General features: G+C 40.6%; 1 protein-coding gene across 2 annotated transcripts in view; it reads left to right on the plus strand.

The window, feature by feature from the left end:
- Positions 1–21,849, plus strand: part of ADAMTS15 (ADAM metallopeptidase with thrombospondin type 1 motif 15) — a 130,116-nt gene that overhangs the window by 28,269 nt on the left and 79,998 nt on the right. For both annotated transcript variants that reach the window (XM_082343083.1, XM_082343084.1), the window contains exon 4: positions 7,279–7,353. The gene's annotated coding sequence lies outside the window, so the exon portion shown is untranslated. The remainder of the gene's footprint in view (positions 1–7,278; positions 7,354–21,849) is intronic.

Raw genomic sequence — 21,849 nt, forward strand, 5'->3', positions numbered from 1 at the left:
CTTCCTTCTTTCCCTCCCTACCTCCCTCCTTCCTTGCTCCCTCCCTCCCTCCCTCCCTCCCTTCCTCCCTTCCTTCCTTCCTTCACCTAGTTGCTCTGGCTAGAACTTCCAATACTATTTTGAATAGAAGTAGCAAAAGTGAGCATCCTTGTGTTGTTCCTGATCTTAGAGGAAAAGCTTTCAGTCTTTCAGCATTGAGTATGATGTTAGCTGTGGAGATATATATATATATAGGCTTTATCATGTTGAGTAAATTTCTTTCTATTCCTACTTCATTGATTGTATTTGTCATGAAAGGGTGTTGAATTTTGTCAAATGCCTTTTTTTTTTTTTTGGCATTAGTTGTGTTTTTTCCCCTTCATTCTATTAATTCAATTGATATCGTGTTCTACATTGGTTGATTTTCATGTGATGAACTATTCTTGCATTCTGGGAATAAAACTCACTAGGTCATGGTATATAACCCTTTTAAAATGCTGCTGAATTTGGTTTGCTAGTTTGTTGAGGATTTTTTTTTTAATTTATTTTTGGCTGTGTTGGGTCTTCGTTTCTGTGCGAGGGCTTTCTCTAGTTGCGGCAAGCGGGGGCCACTCTTCATCGCGGTGCGCAGGCCTCTCACTATTGCGGCCTCTCATTGTGGAGCACAGGCTCCAGACGCGCAGGCTCAGTAGTTGTGGCTCATGGGCCCAGTTGCTCCGTGGCATGTGGGATCTTCCCAGACCAGGGCTCGAACCCATGTCCCCTGCATTGGCAGGCAGATTCTCAACCACTGCGCCACCAGGGAAGCCCTGTTGAGGATTTTTGCATAAATATTCTTAAGGGATGTGCGTCTGTAGTTTTCTTTAGTATCTTTTTTTGGCTTTGATATCAGGGTAATGATAGCCTCATAGAATGAGTTAGGAAGTATTCCCTCCTCTTCAATTTTTGTGAAGAATTTAAGAAGGACTTGTGTTAATTTTTCTTAAGTGTTTGGTAGAATTCACCAGTGAGCCATCTGATCTTGGGCTTTTCTTTGTTGAGAGATGTTTTTTTTAAAATAAATTTATTTATTTATTTATTTTTATTTTTGGCTGCATTGGGTCTTCATTGGGTCTTCATTGGGTCTTCGTTGCTGTGCGCGGGCTTTCTCTAGTTGCAGTGAGCGGGGGCTACTCTTCGTTGTGGTGCACAGGCTTCTCATTGCAGTGGCTTCTCTTGTTGCGGAGCACGGGCTCTAGGTGCATGGGCTTCAGTAGTTGTGGCACATGGGCTCAGTAGTTGTGGCTCATGGGCCTTAGAGCACAGGCTCAGTAGTTGTGGCACATGGAATTAGTTGCTCTGCGGCATGTGGGATCTTCCCAGATCAGGGCTCGAACCCGTGTCCCCTGAATTGGCAGGTGGATTCTTAACCACTGTGCCACCAGGGAAGCCCTCTTTGTTGAGAGATTTTGATTACTGATTCAATCTTCTTACTAATTATAGATCTATTCAGATTTTCTCTTTCTTCATGAGTCAGTTTTGGTAGGTTGTATATTTCTAGGAATTTGTCCACTTTATCTAGATTATCCAGTGTGTTGGCATACAATTATTCATAGTATTCTCTTATAATCCTTTTTATCTCTGTAAAGTCAATAGTAATGTCCTTTCCCCCCAACCTTATTTAGTAAGTTGAGTTTTCTCTTTGTTTTCTTATCCAATCTAGCTAAAGAGTTGTCAATTTTACTGATTTTTTTCAAAGCATCAACTTTTAGTTTTGTTGATTTTCTCTATTTTTTTTATTCTCTATTTTTCTCCACTCTAATCTTTATTATTTCCTTCTTTCTGTTAGTGTTGGTTTCCCTGTTTGTCTTTTCTAGTTCTCTTAAGGTATAAGTTAGGTTATTGATTTGAGATCTTTCTCCTTTTTTAATGTAAATTTTTACGGCTGCAAATTTCCCTTTTAATACTACTTTTTCTGCATCCCACAAATTTTGATATGTTGTGTTTTCATTTTCATTTTTATCAAGGTATTTTCTAATTTCTAATTTCTCTTCTTTAACCCTTTGGATATTTAAGAGTATGTTGTTTAATTTCCACATATTTTTGAATTTTCTAATTTCCCTTCTATTTTGATTTCCAGTTTCATTCTATTTTGATAGGAAGATACTCTGCATGACTTCAGTCTTTTTAAATTTATTAAGAATTGTTTTGTCATCTAACATATGGTCTATCTTGGAGAATGTTCCATGTGCACTTAAGAAAAGTGTGTATTCTGTTGTTGCTAGAGTTTTCTGCATATATATGTATATATATATTTAGTTTATGGTGTTGTTTAAGCCCTCTATTCCTTATTAATCTTATGTCTGGTTGTTCTATTCATTACTGAAGGTAGGGTTTGTAGTGTCCAACTATTTTTGAAGGACTATTTCTCCTTTCAATTCTGTCAAGGTTTTCTGCATATGGTCTTTGGCCCTGCTGTTTGGTGCATCTCTGCTTGTAATTATTATATCTTCCTGATGAATTGACCCTTTTATAGATACATAATATCTTATATAGTCCTTATTTGTCTCTTGTAACAGTCTTTGACTTAATGTCTATTTTGTCTAACAAGTATAGCCACCCTAGCACTCTTTGGATTATTGTTTGCATGGGATATCTTCTTCCACCTTTTCACTTTCAGCCCATTTGTGTTTTTGGATATAAAGAGAATCTGTTTTAGACATTATATAGTTGGATCATGTTTTTAAATCAATTCTGCCAGTCTTTGCCTTTTGATTGAAGAGTTTAATCCATTTACATCTAAAGCAGTTACTGATAATGAAGGACTTATTTCCATCATTTTGCTATTTGGTTTTTGTATGTCTGTCAGCTTCTTTGTTCCTCATTTACTCCATTATTGCTTTCTTCTGTGTTATGTTCATTTTTTTGGTAGTCACACATTTTGATTCCCTTCTCATTTCCTTTTGTGTATATTCTCTAGCTATATTTTTGTGGCTATAATCATGATCACATTTAACATCCTAAATTTATAACAACCTAATTTGAATTGACACCAGCTTAATTTCAACTGCATACAAAAACTCTACTTCTATATAGGTCTGTCTTCCCCTGCCACTTTATGTTATTGATGTCACAAATTACATCTTTATCTATTATGTGCCTATAATAGTTTCCTGATGCTACTCTAAAAAATTATCACAAGTTGGGTCACTTAAATAAGAGAAATTTATTGTCTCACAGGTATGGAGGCTAGAAGTCCGAGATCAACATGTCAGCAAGTTGCTATCTTTTGAGGCTGTGAGAGAGAATCTGTTCCATGCCTCTTACTTAGCTTCAGGTGGTCTCCTGACAATCTTTGTTGCTCCTTGGCTTGTAGAAACATCACCCTGATCTCTGCCTTCATCTTCATATAGCATTCTCCCCATATGCCTCTCTCAAATTTCCCCTTTTTATAAGGACACCAGTCATATTGGATTAGGGGTCCACCCATTCCAGTATGACCTCATCTTAACTAATTATATCTGCAATGACCTTATGTCCAAATAAGATCACATTCTGAGGTACTGAGGATTAGGGCTTCAACTATTAATTGGTGGTGGGGGGGGACATAATACCACCCATTAACAGTGCCCAATAACATAGCTCTATAATTATTCTTTATGCATTTTTTCTTTTAAACACTTTATCAGAGACCTTTATTTCTTCATACAGCTTCAATTTACTGAATAACATCCTTTCATTTTAACCTGAAAGACTCCCTTTAGCATTTCTGGTAGGGCAAGCCTAGTGGTAATCAGTTTCCTCAGCTTTTGTTTATCTAGGAATGTCTTAATTTTTTCTTTATTTTTGAAGGAAAGTTTTGCCAGCTATAGAATTCTTGGTTGACAGGTTTATCTTTCAGTACTTTAAAGATTTTATCCCATGTCTTTCTGGCCTCCAGGGTTTGTTGTGAAAAATTGGCTGATATTGTTATTGAGAATCCCTAGTACATGATGATGATTCACTTTTCTCTTGCTGCTTTTAAGACTCTCTCTTTATCTTTGGATAGTTTGCTTATATGTCTTGGTTGGGTCTTTTTGAGTTTATCCTATTTGGAGTCCATCAGGCTTCTTACAGTTGTAGGTTTATTTATTTCATCAAAGTTGAGATGTTTTGCCATTATTTCTTCAAATAATCTCCACCCCCCTCTTGTCTCTTCTGGGACTCTCATAATGTGTATGTTGGTATACTTCATGATCCCTTAGTTCACTTTTCTTCATTGTTTTTGTTTCTGCACCTCAGACTCTATGATTTTGATTGTCTTATTTTCAAGCTTGCTGATTCTTCTCTTTGCTCAAATCTGCTGTTGAATCCCTCCAGTGAAATTTTCATTTCAATTACTGTAATTTACAGCTCCACAATTTCTGTTTGGTTCCTTTTTATAATTTCTGTTGATATTCTCATTTTATCTATACATCATTTTCCCTGGTTTCCTTTAGTTCCTTATCCATGTTTTCCTTTAGGTCTTTGAGCATATTTAAGTTTCATCTAGTAATTCTGATGTCTGGGCTTCCTCAGGAATGGTTTCTGTGAATTGATTTTGTTCCTTTGAATGTTTGCCCGTTTCTGTCTATGCCTTGCAATCTTCTTTTCCTGAAAATTGGATATTTAACTATTATAATATGGTAACTCTGGGGACCTCCCTGGTGGTCCAGTGTTTAAGACTCCATGCTTCCACTGCAAGGGTGCGGGTTCAATCCCTGGATGGAGAACTAATATCCCATATGCCAGGGGCATGGCCAAATATATGATGACTCTGGAAATCACATTCTTCCCCTTTCCCAGGGTTTGCTGGTTTTGTTGTTGTTATTGTTGTTGAAGGCTATAATAGTCTGTTTGTTTTGAGTGATTTCCTAACTATTTTTGCAGAGGCTATTGCTGGTCAGATGTGATCACTGAAATCTGTTCCTTTAGCTCATATTCAGCTCAAAATCAGATGTTTTGATAGAAATTTTCTTGAGTGCCAGGAACTCTTCCAGTGTTTGCAGATTGGCTCTGTACTAGGGCATTCCTTCAATACTTAGCTAGGCTAGTTCTGAGGCTAGCAATCAGTCTGAGGTAAAATCTTAAGGTCTTCTCAGCAATTTTCTGAGCATGCATCTTGCCTGGGTGTGCATATGGCTTCCTAAATCCCCCCATATTTTTGGCTGCTTTCAAATGTCCTAGATTCCCAGTCTTACCCCAGATTTTCCTCTGCACCTTAGAAGGTCTATTGTATGTTTCCACCTATAATTTCTTGCTCCAGGAGTCTGTGGGTCTATAGTCATTTGCAAGTTTTATGAGTAGTGTCCACCACTTTTACCACCTGATTTCTGAGTTAGACATAACAGAGACAGGCTCTTGTGTCAGTCCTTCAGGTATCCACCAGACAGTTTAAATGTACACAATAATTTGCAAATAATTTCTGCTCTGCTTCTTCTAGTTTGAGGAATGATACTGGAAACCAGGTTGCTACCACTTCAAGACCAAAACCACTGCCATGCTGGGGAAGGGTGGAGTAAGGGTAACTAAAAATGCCACAGAACTTTCCTACCATTTTGAAGATGGCTTTTTCTTTTCTTTTCTTTTTTAAAATTTATTTTATTTTTGGCTGCGTTGGGTCTTTGCTGCTGTGCGCAGGCTTTCTCTAGTTGCGGCGAGCAGGAGCTACTATTTGTTGTGGTGTGCGGGCTTCTCACTGCGGTGGCTTCTCTTGTTGCAGAGCACGGGCTCTAGGCCTGTGGGCTTCAGTAGTTGTAGCTCGCAGGCTCTAGAGCACAGGCTCAGTAGTTGTGGCGCACGGGCTTAGTTGATCCGCGGCATGTGGGATCTTCCCAGACCAGGGCTTGAACCTGTGTCCCCCGCATTGGCAGGCGGATTCTTAACCACTGCGTCACCAGGGAAGCCCCAAGATGGCTTTTTCTTGATTGGGTATTTGTTTGGTGGCTATAAAACTTTGAGTGTTTTCCAGAGCTCCAGTAAGATTAGTTCAGACAGCTTCTGCCTTTTTAAAAAACATTTCTGTTGGGGAATGAAAACTTGGAGCTTCCTAGGCTGCCATTTTGCTGAAGTCTTTTCTTTAACCTAGTTTTGCCTTCACTTGGACTTTCACCAAAGAGCATCAGAGCACTTGGCATGTAACCTAAGTGAAGGTGTGTGTAGTTACTAAAAAATGGTGGAGCAAAGACACTCTGAGCCATTGTAAGGAGGCTTGGAATAGGAACTTGCTTGGAGAGTTGAAATTTTATAGATGAGGAATCCACTAGGTTATTGGATGACAGTTGAGAACAGATAAGCTTATGAAATGAACTTCTGTCCAGATAGTAAATTGCTCAGGGAGTTGGCGCTTGCTGACAGTGTGGGACAGCTGCAGTTACGTGCTACAAATGGTTGGGTCTGATTTCTGGATGCATATTAATTCCAGCTCTTGAAGGGTCTTGAGCAATGCCAAAAATGACCAAGTAGAAGAAAATGTGAAGATAATGATATGGCTGGTTCTGGTGCTGAATTAGATCCTCCCCTCAGAGCTCAGAGAATCTAATTCAATTCATTCCTAATGGTAGCTGTCATATCAGCTTGTCCTAACCCTGACTGTGGTTCACAGCTGTATCTCAGAAGTGACTTGGGAGGAAAACCTTTAGTAATTGTCTTCAACTCTCCATTTCTTCACTCTTTCTCCTATCATTAGTATCCTCTGCCTCTCCTCTCCTTTTTCTTCTCTGACTACTTGTCCTCCTTTGCCTCCTACTACCTCAGTGAAAATATGTTCCAATCTGCTAAATGAATTCACATTAAAGTGCACATAGCCAATAAGACTCGAGTGTAAACCTGTCCAGGGGCTGTTTGCATTTTAACAGAAGTCTGTATTTCAAGCTAAAAGAAAACATTTCTAATTGTGAAGCTCTAAGTATTAGCTGTTCCATAGGAAAGAGAATTTTTAGAGGACCTGGTTCTAACTCAGAATGTTTTTAAGGTATACTCTACTCTAGATAGTATAAAGAAATTCCCAATTATAAAGGGACTTTAGAAAATCAAATCTCTCCTAGCAATATGAAAAGACGCTATGAGGCTGATTTGAATGTGACATCATTGGATAATGAACTTTTACACCTTTCCAGCCCAAGATACCAAGGATAAAGCCAAAACCTTGATCGTATTGAGAAGTCAGGTCAGGGAGATTTTCACCTTGCCACAGGAAAAGAAAGGCTGATGAGGAGGAATAGAACAGATCTAATTTAGAATCTTACCTGTTTTAGAAGATAGTAAGCAGCCTCCATACATTAATATGGCCTTTCTTCCCAGTCATCACCGGAAAACCTTTGGGATACAGTATACGAAGTGAGGAGCTGCCAGTGCTGGAAGGACGGGTCCCAGAAGGTAAGAGCAAAGAGTGGGAAGCACATTAACACTGATTGAATTTAACCTCTACCAGCCTCTGTTTCTTCCTCTGTAATGTGGGAACAGTAATATCAATTGAAGAGGGTTAGAACGCTTTTGACTGCAAATTATAAGAAGCCATATTGAACGCATTAACATAAGTTGAAAATAAAAAAAGGAATTTGTAGGCTTTTATTCCTGGTTGTCCAAGGGCTTTTGGGCAAGGCTGGATCCAAAGACCCAAATGATGCCTTTAAAACTTTTTGGCTCTCCATTTCTTAGCTCTGCTTGTTTTTGTTTGGTTTTTTCTCAGATAGTTTTAATTTATGTGTCAGTTAAGAAGATCTAAAGAACTTATCTCCCAGCTTAACAATTCCAACAGAAAATCTTTTTCAAATATCATTCCCAGGGAAGATTATATTGCCTTGCTCAGGTCAGATGTCCAAACCCTAGCCTATTACCGTGTGTTGGGATTTTTCGATTGGCCAGCCTAGATCGCATATATAACACAGTATTTGGCCAGTGTACCATAATTGACTGTCTCTCCAGGATCACATTGCATGAAGGGGGAGTTCCCTAAAGGATTCAAGAGACAGAGGATGGGAAAGTATGCTGGGCATGAAAATATGGTGGCTATTATAATCTACCAAACCTACCACTATAGGTTAAAGAATCAAATGAGCAGACACAGGGAAGCTGTTTATAAACTATAATCATAATTAAAACGTCATGCAAATAATGATAAATACCATGTTCATTAAAATCAAGAAAGCTGCATCATATAACGATGGCTTTACAAATCAGTGGGAAAAGATGGACAATTCAACAGCTGTTGTGAGATAACTGGATGGAAAAACTGCAAGTCGGAGCCGCACCTCCCACCATACACTAGCATATACTATAAATGGATTAAAGATTTAAACGTAAAAGTGAAACCATAAAAGTGTCAGAAGAAAACGTGGTAAAACTCTTTTATAATCTTGGAATGAGGAAGGTCTTCCTAGCCGTTACTTAATATTCTGAACTCATAAATAGTATGACTGATAAATAAAACTACATCAAAATGAAACCTTTGCATGATGAAAAACATCATTTGAAAAAAAAAGTCAAAAGGCAGAAAACAAATAGAATAAAAGGCAGTGGGGTGTTGGAGATGGCCTGCACTGGCTCACAGGAGCTGATTATTAAATTTTAGAAATTTTGCAAGCTGGTTGTCAACCACAGCCATTATTTAAAATTAAGTTATATAAACTTATAATTAAATAAAGAATGATACAAAGGTAATATATGCTCAAAGACTCATCACTCTAATTGTTTAACTACATTTTGCTATCATCCATGCTCTTGGAGTGATTTACATCTGTTGTGTCTGTATCATGGAGATATTACATAATGGCCTGGTGTTGCACGTTTCTCCCCAACTCCACATTTAGTGATGTCATGTTGGTAGCTTGAAATTGGCTGTAGTGGGAATATTTACATCATGGAACTTGGCAAATGCTATAAACCAGGATTTATTTTCCCCAGAGACCATTACTAAACACTGACCAACACACCACTGGAAAAAAATTTTGAAACTCACATTACAGAGAAAGGGCTAATCTCCGTATATGTAATGTGCTTCTCATAAGCCAAGTATACAAAGACGATTAACCTAACAGAAACATAAGAAAGGTATGAAGTATCCATCCATTCATAGAAATAAAGAGGTGCTCTGTGTCACAAGAGAAATGCAAATAAAAACCATACTGAGGTATTATTTTTTACTTACTAGATTAGCAAAACTCTAAGTTTGATAAAACTGTTGGCAAGGTGGTGGGAAGACAGACATTTTTTTTTACATTGCTGGTGAGGACTTAAATTTACATAACCCCTTTGGAAGGCAATTTGGCAATATGTATATAAAATTACCAAGACATAAACTATTTGACCTAGCAATCCTATCTCTGGGAATTTATACTATTATATAGTATAGAGTGCTTTTGTTTTTTAATAGCAAAAGATTGGAAACAACACAAGTGTCCATCCACATGGGCTGGTTTAATAAACTGTGGAACATTTAAACGGTAGAATTGTCTGGAACTGTAAAAAAAAAAAAAAAAAAAATTGAAGACACCAAATTGAACTTGAAGAATCTCCAAATTATATCTTTCCCTTCCATTTTATTGAGAAACAACTGACATAACATTGTATTAGTTTAAGATGTACAACATAATGATTTGATGTACGTGTGTATTGCAAAATGATCACCACAATAGATTTAGTTAACATCCATCACCTCACATAGTTACAATTATTTTTTCTCGTGATGGGAACTTTTAAAATCTACTCTCTTAGCAACTTTCCAATGTACAATACAGTATTGTTAACTATAGTCACCATGCTGTATGTTCTATCTCTAGAACTTACTTATCTTAGAACTAGAAGTTTGTACCTTTGGACTGCCTTCACCCCAGTTTCTCCACCCCGCCCCCAGCCTCTAGCAACCACCAACCTCTTCTCTACTTCTATGAGTATGATTTTTTTTTTTAGATTTCCCATATAAAGGAGATCATGCAGTATTTGTCTTTCCTGTCTGACTCATTTCACTTAGCACGATGCCCTCAAGGTCCAGCCATGTTATCACAAATGGCAGAATTTCCTTCTTTTTTATGGTAGAATAATATTCTATTGTATAAATATACCACATTACCCATTCATCAACTTATATTATTGAATGAAAAAAAGCAAGGTTAATATCAGAGTAGATAGTATGTTATCTTTTGCATAATAAAATAAAAATATAGTTGTATTTGATTTGCATAAACAAAGTCTGGAAGGAAAGTAATAAAAATGGTTACAGGACGTGGTTGCTGGGTGGGAACCAGTCAGGCAGAGAATATGGTAAGAACAAGGCCTTGTGTTGCCTTTTTACACTAAAATGAATGTTGAACTATGTCAACATACTACCCTTTTACAAAATTAAATGACAGGAAACAAATAAAAACTTCATTGAAGAGCACTTGACATTCAATAAGAAGTTACTGAGTGCCTATCATGTGGCAGGCACTGTTCTAGGAGCTGCACCCAGAAGGTAGCACCATTTCATGTAAGTTGTGATGTGAAGCTGAAGAGTTCGTTATTGTCCTCAGCCACATAAACCACTCTTCAGATGCCACGTCTTCCATTATGTCCGTCCAACGGTTTTCTCTTCTCCCTTTAGTCTCATATCCATGACCTCAACAGGGTCAAACTATCCCCAGGCCGTTCAGGTCTAGCAACAATTTAATGTTTGTGTTCTTCTCCGTGTAGATTCTCTGTTTTCACATCTTGGTCATCTTTCTTTTCTTTTTTTTTTAAACTTATTTTATTGAAGTATAGTTGATTTACAATGCTGTGGTAGTTTCTGCTGTACAGCAAATTGATGCAGTTATATATATTCTTTTTCATGTTCTTTTCCATTATGGTTTGTTACAGGATATTGAATATAGTTCCCTGTGCTATACAGTAGGACCTTGTTGTTTATTCATCCTATATATAGGACATCTTTCTTCTTGACTATGTTGTTTAAGGTACTCAGTGGAAGATGACATTTTAAAAGTTCAGGTCTTTAATTTTGTGGACAGTGAACAAAATAGACAAAAATCCCAGTGAATGTACATTCTAGTGGTGATCAGGGAAGGGCTTTCTGAGGAGGTGATGCTGAGCACAGACACGAGAGATATGAGGGAGTGTGCCTTGTCAGTATCTGGGGTTACGCTTGTCCGCTCATAATAATTACCATTATCGCTGCCCTCAAGGAGATTGCAAAACATTACATGTGCACATGCACATGCCCACACACACACACACACACACACACACACACACACGCTCATATTTACCATTATTTATGAGCACAGTAACGCTGCCAAACCACCTAATGGCCGTGTCCTGTCAATGGCATAATATCCGGTAACGACGATGGGTTTGGATGGAGCGAACCTCTTTTTGTCTCTTGCTCTGGCCCCAGTAAGCAAGGACACAGTTCACATTTGCTAAGCCTCTGGCTTAGATTGAGGGGTAAACCTCTGATCGTGGGGGCTTAATTCTCTTTCCAAATGAAGCTACATGTTCCACAAAATTAAAGCCTTGACCTTTTTAATATCATATCCTACCAACCAGAGTAAATAACACCCTCAAAAAGAAAGACATCCGAGATATGAAAGCACATCAGAGAACATACAGAGAAAAACAAAACATTAAATTATTACTAGACCTTAAGGGCCATGGGAGATATTTTTACCATGCTGAGGTCATAGGTATGAGCCTGGATTGGATGAGAGACAACTGTTGGGTGGAATTTGAAGAGTGGTTCATGCATGTTTGGAGATACAAATTCTTTAGCTTTACATAACAACTTAACATAAGCTGGTGCCTGTTTCCTGGGTGCCTGTAGTACTTGTGCTCTCCTTTACCCCAGCTCCTACTGCATTTTTTCCCTTTTTTATAATTGTTTACTAGGTGGTGAGACCCTTAGAGGGGAGTACTGTGCATATTTCCTTCACATCCCCAGCACCTAGCACAGCCAGCCCTGACATTTAGAAGCTTCTAATAGGTGTTTGTTGAAAGACTGATAAGAGACATGCCCTGTGAAGCAAGACACTGGGTAACATTGTAGATATGGCTTTGGCCTGGGGGATTTGGAGTCCAAAGGCCTGCTTTGTTTTCCAGTTAGGCGGGCTGATATACCGCTGGGTGTTGTGGTAACTGTTAAGATGCCCTGCTCCCATTTAGCTTGTGCTCCGCCTGCACAAGCAAGGCAGCTGGCTCAGCGCAGCCATCTGTGACAGTTCTCAGGTCCCTGCCAGCCGGGTAGGCTCTCCCATCAATCTGTCCCAGAGTCTCCCACACCCTGTGATCCGACAGTAATTCAATCCTCTTCCACAGATTTCTCTGATCTCCCGCCCTGCCTTCTCCTCACCTCTTTCCCTTGCTCTCTGAGCTGCAGACTTCGGCAGCCATGTGGACTAAAGCAAAAGTGAATTCGTCCACAGGGCATGTGCCTCGGCAGCCAAATCCCCCAGGTTTGAATAAAATGACCCAATCTAAAAAAAAAAAAAAAAAAAAAAATGACCCAATCTATTTGGCGTTCCCTGGGCAGTCACACAGGGACGTGTCCATTCTGGGATGTCCCTCAGCAGGGCAGATGCTGCCTCAGCCAGACTGGCCAAGAGTCCTTGAGTGGGGTTCCTGGTGGGAGGCACAGGAGATCAAAGCCCGTCTCCCTCCCACCCCCATTCTACTAACACTGATTTTGCCTTAATAATGAGTTCCCAATAGGAATTTCGGTTCCCAATTCCATTTGGATTCTTTCCAAATAGAAGTCCTTCACCTGGTCTATAGCCGCAAATTTAAAAGACTCCAAATTGTGGCTTTCATAAACAACAGACTATTTTATTTCTAAGGGGTAAAGAATTGGCCCTGGCTAATGAGTTATATTCCGATGTACAATGCCCTCTGATTGTGTATTATATATTAGCACTCTGGACTTGAAAGAGACAATTGTGTAATGTTTGCCCATTAATTGAGAATAATCATCTCAGCTGCACAGTATTGCATACCAACCAAGCGTGTCATTCTCGTATCCAACAGCTTTTAATTGTTGTGTTGCCCTTTAACGGCAACCTTTCTCAGAGTTTGGAGAACAAAAACAGAGACCTATCTAAATATCAGCTCCTTCTCACCCTGAGAGAAAAGAATCTATTTAGATGGAAAGGATTTGAGTTGTCTAATCCCCAGGGAGTGATCATGCCTTAGCAATTTCCATTATCCATCAAGTCTAAATGCTAAGGCCATGGGATTGCTTCTTCCTAATAAAGTTAGGAAATGTATCAGACAAGAAAGGGGCTTACATGATTATACAGTAAGTTGAAGACTAAAATAGAAGTGCCTTAAAACTCATTGTCAGAACCCTTTTGAATGCAAGTAACAGAAAATTTAACTCAAACTGTCTTAAGTAAAAAAAAGTTGTTGGCTCACATAACTGAAAATTCTCAGGATGGAATTGCTTCAGCACGTCTCGATTCCAGGGCTCAAAGTTCCTTTGAGCTCTGGTCCCATGTTCCCCATATCTCAGCCTTTCTCTCCTCTGTTGCTGCGTTCTCAGGTGGGCCCTCTCTTCCTCTGGCAAGAGGGAAGCTGGCAGCTCAGCTCCAGGCTCACAGCTCTAGTGAAAAGTCCCAAGGTGGAATTTCATTGGACCAACTTGGGTCATACTCCTTATTCAGAACCAGTCATGGCGGCCAGGGGGAAAGGAGTATGCTGATTGGCCAGGCCTTGATCACACTCAGCCCTGGAGGTGAAGGGCAGGGTCAGATCCATCAACCTGAACGGCACTGGAAGGTGGTGGTGACTCTCTAAGAAAAACAGTTGCTGCCTCCAGGAAAGTGGGACTGAGTGCTGAATGGGCAAGAACTGAGGCGCTGTCCCTTCATCTCAGCCTCACGGAGGAATGTTTTGCAGGTTGGAAATTTAAGCCTCACATCTTCCACCAGAAGCCTGTCCATAAAAAAGATGACCATTTACCAAGTGCTGGACATTGTACAGAGTGTTTTACATGAATCCTCTCATTTGATCCTTATGGCTACCCTACCAGGGAGGTACGACTAACCCCCTTTTCTTAATAAGGGCATGGAGGCACAGGGAGATTAAATGGCACACTGTAAGCCCACAACTATTAAAGGGTGAGTGATTATGGAGCTCTGGCCTAACTCCAAAGCCCATGCTTATTCTCCTTTTGTGTGTTTCCCAAACTTGCCCATTTACAAGACTTCTGGAGTGGTTATTAAAATGAAAATACAGGTTCCAGGCACCCACCCCCGTCCCACTCTGAGATTCTGATTTGGTAAGTCTGGGCTAAAGTCTGGGAGTCTCTTTTGTTAACAAGTGTGCTCAGGGACTCTTGTGATCAGACTCACAGGTAAAACCTGCACGTGGCTGCTGACACCACCAGCCCCTCTTCCTGCCTCTCCCTTTCCCCGCAGAGGCTCTGCGCGGACTGCTTTAGCTGCTGGTCATGTTCAGTCCACTCTCTAGTGCGGTGGTCTCCAAAGATGGGGTGCATAAGAGGTTCCACTGGTGTATGGGAGGCAATATTTTTCCTTTTTCTTCAATTTCTATTTAATTTTTATCTAAAAAGAAAAAAAAATCCAGCTTTACTAAAACCTGATATCCAAATTGGCACTGGCATTCTCCCTCCATCATGAGCCCTGGGCTATCCATGCTACCTGAGGGGGCCTAAGAGGAGGGTGAGGGTTCCACAATGCAGAGGGAGAATGGCCCCCCACCTTTGTTTGCTTCCCAGCGATTGAGACCTTATTGTACCTAAGTGGAATTATAGGTTATATTACCCAGTCTCCTGTACCCCAAAGTCACCCCAAAGTCAGGCCCAGATGGTTTTGGAGACAAGTTTTACAAAGTCATCAACAAACATACAATCCTTATATTATACCTGTTTCAGATGATAGAAAAGGGGGACAGCTCCCCATATCTTTTTATGAAGTTAGTATAACTTCGATACCAAAGCTGACAAGGACAAGATAATTATCTATTAACCACACTTAAGAATGTAGATGCAAGATTCCTAAGTAAAATGTTAGCAAATTTAATTCAGCAACGTAATAGAGATAATAAGTACTTCAAATGAGTCGGATCCATGGAATACAGTTGTGCAGTATCACTATTTGCCTCCTGCTCTTGTCCTTGTAAGCTGAATTGTGGACCAATTCTTTCTTGCCACTGAATAAACGAAAACTCATTCACTTTTTTGGCCACTCCAACTAAAAAGTCCTTTGATCATGAGAAATGGTCTCAGTTTATGAATTAAGATATATAGTCCCAGGTAACAGTCAAAACTTCCAGCATCACAAAGTTGAAGCTTATCTTCATCCCCAGCCTGAGTCTGCAACAGGTGGAAAGCTTGCAATGGGAATAGACAGCACGGTATGTGTGCCATCTGTTTCCTCGACTAGATTTTCTCCTCCTCCCCTTGCACTCATTAGGTGGTCTCTGGCTCCTCTAGAATTGAAGCAGGGAAAGAGAGGGGAGCAAAAGGAAAGGTCCTACTGGCCCAGCCCTGTTACGAGCTGGTTATCAGACCACGCTGGACTGGGCGGAGGTTTAAAGCTGACTTCTTCTATCATGGAGGTCTTCTGTGGACGTTCTTGGACACCTTCTGTTTCTGGGAATCTCTCATCTCCAATTTCATTCATATGGGAGAGTGCATCTTTTCCACCGGGTTACTTAGCTTACCATCAGCTCTAATTCTTTATAGAAGCTGGCCCTCTTACATGGATCTAAGATGATCCCACAAAGACAAGTCTTTCCTATGGCCCACACCTGGCTCAGGGGAAATACCTCCACACTTCACTCAGATAAATTCTGGGGATGTGGGATCCCCCTCATGCCTGCCTTTGCTCCGCCGTCAGAGCAGCTACCAGCCAGATTTCTCAGATGTTAGACACAGTCTACACTGTCCTTCAGGCTTCGGGAGACTCTGTGGAGGAGCAAGGGGCCAAGAACTGAGATTCCATTTCAAAAAAGAAGAGGTGGAAGTGAGAGAGTGGCGTGGACATATACACACTACCAAATGTAAAATAGATAGCTAGTGGGAAGCAGCCGCATAGCACAGGGAGATCAGCTCGGTGCTTTGTAACCACCTAGAGAGGTGGGATAGGGAGGGTGGGATGGAGACACAAGAGGGAGGAGATATGCGGATATATGTATACGTATAGCTGATTCACTTTGTTATACAGCAGAAACTAACACACCATTGTAAAGCAATTATACTCCATAAAGATGTTAAAAAAAAAAAAAGAGGTGGGACTTGTTCTATGAAATATGAAGGCTTATTTTAAAATAAAAGTCTTAGAAATTCGGACATAGTGGAATGGTGCAAGAATTGGAAAATGAATCAATGGAACAGGATAGGAAGCCCAGAAACACACTCACACATATGTGGACACAATATGTAATAAATGTAGAATTATAAATAAATGGGAAAACAAAGACCGTTCAATAAATGGTGCTTGGAAAATTGATTATGTGTGTGGAAAAACACAAAGTTGGATCCCTCTCTTACATCACAGGTGGGTTAAAACCCTACAAGTAAAAAAAAAAAACAAAAAACGAAAAATACTTTAAACTTTTATAAGAAAATACAGGTCTTTATGACCTTGTGTATAGAAAGATTTCTTAGGCTTTACACCAAAACCTTGAACTGTATAAGAAAAACTAAGGACAAAATTTTATTACATCATATTAACAAAAAACTTTCTGCAAAAACAAAAGATACCAAGAACAAAGTAAAAAGACGAATTGCAGACATTTGGGAAAAGATATTTATAATGCAAAATCTGACAAAGAAAATAGTATCCAGAATATAGAAAGAACCCCGGCAAGCCAATAACGATGATGATGATGATGATGGTGATGGCTGGACACTGTCCTAAGCACTCGGGATATATTAACTCATTTAATCCTTACTATGCCCCTGTGAGACAGGTGTTTACCACCCCCACTTTACAGATGAAGAAACGAGCACAGAAAGGGCTGAATAGTGCGCCTAACATCACTGATAGTTAAGTGATGGAGCTGAGCTTGAGCCTAGGAGTCTGGCTTCAGTTCCCATGGTCTTAACCACTATGCTCTCACACGCAATAGAGACAACCACGTGAGGAGCCAACACACCTCACTAGCAGTCACAGAAGTGAAAATTAAGATGCCAAGGAAAAATCACTTCACAAATTAAAAAGTCTGATAATACCAAGTTTGAGTGAGATTGTAGGAAGAAAGTGGGAACTTTTGTACACTGCTGGTGGAAGTATCAATTTGCACAAACATTTCGGAGAGCAATTAGCAGTATCTAGTAAATCTGAAAGTGCTCATACCCGAAGACTGAGCAGTTTCACATCTAGAAATATACCCTAGAGAAATTCTCATGCTATGCACAGTGAGGTGTGATGGAGAATATTCATTGCAGTATTGTTTGTAATAGCAAAATTTGAAAACCAAAGAATTCATCAACAGGAAAAAAAACTGTGTTATATTTATACCAGGAAATAACATGCAGCAGCTAATATGAACCGGCAATATATCTACCAATATGGGTAAATATAAAAAATATAGTATTGTGTGGAAAACACTGGTTGAAATAAGATACACACAGTGTAATACCATCTTATAAGATTTAAATACCTGCAAGACAATGCCGTTCAGTATGTATGTATACAAAATATGTAGTAAAAGAATAAAAACTTGAACAAGAAGGATAAATAACACATTCATGGTAGTATTTACCTCCAATGGAAAAAAAAAAGGGCAATGAGATCCAAGAGATGTCCGCACAGAAACTCTCAATTATGTTTGCAATGCTTAATTAAAAAAAAATCCTGGCATGGGTCTCTAAATACCGTTTCCCATGGTGAAATGGCTGATTCCAGGTCTGGGACAAGAAATCTACATGATGAGCCGTGGACCACTTGTTTTGCAAGGAAACTCTCCCAGACTATTAGAGGTCATGTCAAAACAACACAGGAACCACTTTAAAGGGGACCTTATTGGCCAAAATAGGGCAATTTCTGCATCAAAAAGAATAATAACTTCAATGGATTAAAACCCGTCAAATACATAAAAACCATGAGTTCATAATGAAACCAAAAAAATCACAAACAACTTAATAGGCTTGCCATTGGAAGTTGCTAGGGTAATATTTTTTTATTCTGAAAATGAATAAATAATGAGAAAGTATTTTATCTTTCCTATGCCTTATATTATGGGGTAACTAAATCTTTGATACAAGTAGGTCCTATAATAGAATTCCAACCAATAAATGCAGAAGGAATGATAGAATTTTTTAAAACGCACCATTTTCCACCTCTAAAGAGATAATTGATCTAGGCAACTTCCATTAATGAGGCTAAAACTATTAGCTGAAATGTCAGTGGGGAGCATTCTGATGGAAGGGTCAGGCTGACACCACCTACACCCTGTGATCAATCTTAGCCTCCCTAAAAGTGGGACAACACAAACATTATATGTGGTGATGCAACAGGAAGTATCTCTTACAATGTTTCTTGCCTAAAAAACTGATCCTGATTTTAATCAAGTCATTAGAACTGCTGTTAATTTATAGGAAATATGGGGGATGGAAGAACTACTTAAATGACAAGGATACAATTGGCTAAATCCAAAAGGTGGGACATTCTGTAGGAAAAATGACCCAGTTTTTCCAACTAATAATGCATTATGCTCCAACAAAAATGGCATTAGAGAAAAAGGGAGGGTGAGTTATTATCGGACAAAAACAGACTCAGAAGAGATAACCAAATGCATCGTGAGGCCCTTGTTTGGATCCTGATGGAAACAAATCCACAATAAAAAAGACTGGGAAAATCAAGGAAATATGCATAGGGATTGGTAGGAGAGGACTTTAAGGAATTATTGTTATTTTTGATAAGTGTGATGAAGGCACAATGATTATGTTTTAAAATGTCCTCAACGTTAAGATAAGGACACTTTAGAAGAGTGTACTGGGACGCCCCCGGCCATCCAGTGGTCAAGTCCGTGCTTCCGATGCAGGGGACTCGGCCAAAAAAAAAGAGCGTAACGTGGTGAGACGCCTTTCGAATGGTCTTTTACCCCAGCCCTTCAAGGAAGCTTAGTGAACTGCAGAAACCAGTCAGGTACTTCCCTCAAGGTCTGTGTGATGTGGGAGCCCAAGAAGAGAGTGGAATGAAACCGGAGAGGAGCAGTTGGGCCCTCTGGGGAGGGGAGTGCCGGAGCCGAGCACTAGAATGCCACACCAGGGTTTGTAAGGTCAGCACGGCCCACAGCCCAGACCGGGGCTCCAGTGGCGTCGCCGCAGCCAGAGGAAGGGCACGGCGTCCGGGGACTGAGCTGCCGGGAGGAAGCAGCCCACGAGGAAGGTTCTTGTTACCGCTGAGAACTGAGCCTGAAGTGACCATCACGGTTGCCACTCCAGGCTGATGTGGCTTGAGGACATTTGGCTGACGCTCGGAGCGTAGATCTGGCATCTTCCATACAAGCACAACAGTCCCAGTCCAGGAAAACCCATCTTACGGCTGGGGACATAGACGCACGGAACCATTTAGCTTTTTATCTCTTAGAAGGGCCAGGTGAGAACTGCCTTCTGATTCCAGGCTGCAGCACTCACCCCCAACTGCCTGTAAATCTTTCTGATTTTCCGCACCCCTTTGTCTAACATGCAGAAAGACTGTCAAAAGAGGTGCAGGCCTCAGCCCAAAGGGTGTTAATAACTACTATCTTCTTTCTGAGCTTTTATCGGGAACTGCTGTTCACAAATCATACCGTGAGAACGTTTGCCAGAGATTTCTCAGGAGCAGGCTTAACTCTTCTTGCTGTAGCAGAATTAGCCTGTTTAGTGATCTTCTAACTTCTTGGGGCCTGGGGCCTCTACCAAGCCAGGTGCACCCTGTCCCTGGTAGCTGGTGCTCTGCTCTTGTGATTTTTTTTTTAAATTTATTTATTTATTTATTTTTGGCTGTGCTGGGTCTTCGTTTCCGTGTGAGGGCTTTCTCCAGTTCTGGCAAGCGGGGGCGACTCTTCATCGCGGTGCGCGGGCCTCTCTTCATCGCGGTGCGCGGGCCTCTCACTGCCGCGGCCTCTCCCATTGCGGAGCACGGGCTCCAGACGCGCAGGCTCAGTAGTTGTGGCTCACGGGCCCAGCCGCTCTGCGGCATGTGGGATCCTCCCAGACCAGGGCTCGAACCCATGTGCCCGGCATTGGCAGGCAGATTCTCAACCACTGCGCCACCAGGGAAGCCCCTGCTCTTGTGATTTGATGCCTGCTTCCCGGTGGTGCCCAGGGGGTTGGAATGCTTCTGGGGCAGTTTGCCAGCAGCAAGAAGAATAAGCTTGCCCTGAGAGTTTCCATTCGTGGGCTCTGAACCAAGTCCAGGGAACCATCTACCAAGGAGGTCCTGGTGGCGTTGTGGCCAGGAGAGACAGAATACTTGCAGACAGCTGTTTTCCTGGCCCTGCCTGCTGATGGAGGCGTCTGTGATTGGCTGATTTCTCACATTCTGCACAATTAGGCCGCTTCTTCTGATAAAATTCCCTCCTCACCATATCCATAGACTGTAATCTGGGAATTATTATTATTATTTTTTTTTCTTTTTGGCTGAGCTGCTTGGCTTGCGGGATCTCCATTCCTCGACCAGGGATTGAACTCAGGTCACGGCAGTAAAAGTGCTGAGTCCTAACCATTGGACTGCCAGGGAATTCTTTGGGAATTACTTTTGATCTTGAAAGACTTTTGCTTTTTGGAGGTATTTAGACCCTGTCTGCCTTGTTTATATAGAGTAGGACATCTTCCTATTATAAGTGCTCATCTGTACCCTCTGTGAAGGCATGGGACTAAAAAAAGGGGTTAATGAGAAGGGAATAAAAAGAATTAGGGTATCTTTTCCGGTCTTGAAGATAATCCCATGACGTACATGCCAGAGATTAAAAAATAGAGGCTAATATTGAGCAGAATGGCCTAGAATAAAGAGCCTTGCGTTGGGCAATATGATTTCCATAAGCATTTGGTCTACATTGGCCTCGGTTACTTTGTCTGTAAAATGAGGCTAATAATAATTAACCTAGGTAAAGGTAAGAGGTTCAACCTGATAAGTATCTGGAGTGACTTTCCTTTTCCCTAAGTCTGGGAAATACTGACAGTCCATCCCATTCATTCAGTTATTTATATTGCTTTATATGCTCATTCATTCATACATTCCTTCACTCAGCAAGTATTCATGGAGGACATATTATATGAAATTAACAATGCATGGTACTATGGGAGATAAGATAAAAGTTTGTGTCCCCAGGAATTTCCATTTTAATTGGAGAGCAAAGATGTACATGGAAAACTGGAATACAGAGTGTGCTGAATACAGTAAGAAAGGTGCCAAGTGCTACGGGAGTTCAGAAAAAGAGAAATTGCTTCCAGGAGGAAATTTCAGGGAAGACTCAAGGATGATGTGGTTAGACTGAATCTTGAAGAATAAATAAAATGTGAATAGGCAGATATGGGGGGAAATAGGCCAGAGGCCCTGCAAAGGCTTGAGCAAAGATCTGGGGGTGGAAATGTGTGGGACATGTTTGGGAAACTATAAATTACCTAGAAAAAAAACTGGAAACTGTCGAAGATATTTGAGTGGAAGACTGATTAGAAGACAGCTGCCGCAGTTCAAGGGACAGTTAGTGAGCATTTAGCTCAAGGGGCAGGGGAGAGAAGGGGATGTGAAGACTGGCTGGGGAAAGGATGACTGTGGGGATGGAAAGGAGGGGATGGAGGTGAGGGAGGCTGGAGGGAAGAATCCTCACATCTGCTTCTTTTCCTCAAGGTTGGTGGTCACCTCCCCAAACCTGACTGTCCCTCTACTTTTATTTTTTTTTTATAATTTTATTTATTATTTTTGGCTGCATTGGGTCTTTGTTGCTGCGTGTGGG

This window comes from Balaenoptera borealis, assembly GCF_965194805.1.
Source record: "Balaenoptera borealis genome assembly, chromosome: 11".
Classification (NCBI taxonomy): domain Eukaryota; kingdom Metazoa; phylum Chordata; class Mammalia; order Artiodactyla; family Balaenopteridae; genus Balaenoptera; species Balaenoptera borealis.